This window comes from Elephantulus edwardii, unplaced genomic scaffold, assembly GCF_000299155.1.
Source record: "Elephantulus edwardii isolate Elephantulus edwardi_28Jun2011 unplaced genomic scaffold, EleEdw1.0 scaffold00057, whole genome shotgun sequence".
Taxonomy (NCBI): domain Eukaryota; kingdom Metazoa; phylum Chordata; class Mammalia; order Macroscelidea; family Macroscelididae; genus Elephantulus; species Elephantulus edwardii.
The window spans coordinates 7,668,968-7,671,257 of record NW_006399807.1 but is presented as its reverse complement, the minus strand read 5'-3'; positions in this window follow the sequence as shown (position 1 = coordinate 7,671,257).

Sequence of the window (2,290 nt, the reverse complement as noted above, 5' to 3'; positions counted from 1 at the left end):
TATTACAAAACTTTAAAAAACCAAAATGCAACATCCTAAAAACCCCAAAATTTACTATTGATACTAATTTCCTAGGAGTTTGCTGTGCTACTTACCATACACAAGAAATTAAAGAACCATTAAATATTTAGAAACATTCAACATCAGAAGCTTTAAAATCTAACTGTATGTAGTAGCCTCTCAGCTACAAGCTGCATTTTACAAAAGTATTTCTCTAAGAATCTTTATCACCTATACAAAATTCTGTACAGTTTTTATACTGAAGCTAATATTGAGCTGCACTTGAATTCACATTCTTAGCTAACAATTGCCTGAGCACACACGCATACTCCACATTTAAGACAGCCATTTATTCTTCATCTTCATCCTCTTCCTCCTCATCTTCATCTTCTTCTTCCTCTTCCTCCTCCTCATCAAACATTATTCATTTTTTACAGTATATCTTAACATTACTATTATGGAAAAAAAACCCAGAAATAGCAATATTCCTGAAGATAAATCAACAAAAACCTTAACATATAAACTTTTTTTTTACTTATAAACTTTTTAAGGAATTCCCAGTTTCAAGGACGTTCTCTACCCTTAACTTATCTCATTCATCTGCATATAACCTCAGAGCTCTATTCTTTGTCTCTGGATAAAAGCCCCTTAACTTTCTTCCATTCTTAGTAGCAGCAAAAGTAGCCATTTTAACTGTACTTCCCAAGTCCCTAACTTCTTATTCTTACAAAACCCTATACTTCCATGAGTTTGGAGCCATCACAATGAATATAATTTCTGACTCCAACCTAGGGCAGCATGCAGGGGGCCATATCTGACCTTTATCAACTTCACAAACTGTCCCTGTAAACAGCATTAACAACACAAAACCAATTCCCACATGGTCAGACATGTCCCCCATGCTCCCATCCTTCTTTCTACTCATCCCAACACCAATTTTACTGCTTTACTGGGCCCGATATCTCATGAGATATCTCACAGACCACACAGAACCTCATAGGGAAGTCAAAAGGTTATAATTCAGGTTACTAGCAGAATAAAAGGGAGCCTTGGTAGTCTAACGGGAAGAAGATGCACTGAAATCCTGAAGGCACATGGTTCAAATCTACCAGCTGATCCATAGGAGAAAGATGGACAAATTCCTCCTGTGTGGTTAACTGCCTTTAAAAACACATTAGATGATCAGCTATGGGTTGGTTCACAATCAACAGTACACAACAACAATAGCAACAGTATACACTTAGAATTTCTTCTGAATGTGCTTACAGGCATATTAGCCTTGAGGCCAGTAATAAAGAGGCCACAAAACTCTCAGTCCTGCCAAGTATGGCTCTCCCTCCCCTAAGTTGTCCAATAACTTTGGGCAAAGGCTCTTAGCTCTGGTTCTGTCTATAGGGTTTAGTAGTCTCAAGGTCAACTCTTTTTCTCTGGTTCTCCACTATAGCTGTTGGTCCTATAAGCCCTAGTCTGGCGGGCACAAGAAACTCTGACCCAGAAGGACTCATTGCATTCTCTTGCTTCTTTACTCATAGTGAGGTTTCTCCCATTTTGCTGGTGGGTTTGTTCAATTTAATAGCAAAACTAGCCAATCCCCTTGGGGAACAGAGAGACTAGCCAATTGCCTTGTAGATAAGCTAACATGCCATTTTTTCTAGCCAATTGCCTTGTAGATACGCTAACATGCCATTTTTTTTCACAGTCCCACCTATATACATGGTAAAGTCAAATTCAATGGCTAGGAAAACCATTTTGAACAATAAACTAACCACAAGCAAAGTGCTTAGAGATGGCACCTACCTGTCACCTCAAGTTCTTCTAAAAAACTATTAAAAAACAAAACCAAACCCAAAAATCACTGCCACAAAGTAGATTTAGAATCTTAGATGGTGACCCTGCTTTAAGTCAGTCAAACTGTACATCATCATAGGAAGAGGTTGCCCATGATTTTGTGGAATAACTGGTGAGTCAGATCATCTGATACATTACACAAACACAGCCAGAGCTCCTTTAAAAATTATAAAATGCATTGCCATTGAGGAGAAAATGACCCATAAATTATCTGGCCCTCAAGTAGGTTTTTAGGAGGCTAAAGTAATGCAGGAGGAAATTGTTAGGTCCATAAATTGCCTCCCAAAAAACCCCCAACTCACGTGTGCAAACAGCAAGAGTGTTTTATTTTGCTGAACAAACTCCAGCATGTAGGGGTCTACCATTCAATAGAAATGACAACCCCAGGTGAGGACACACAGGCCTTTGTATGGGTTGAAATGGGGCTCTTTGACCAGGGTGA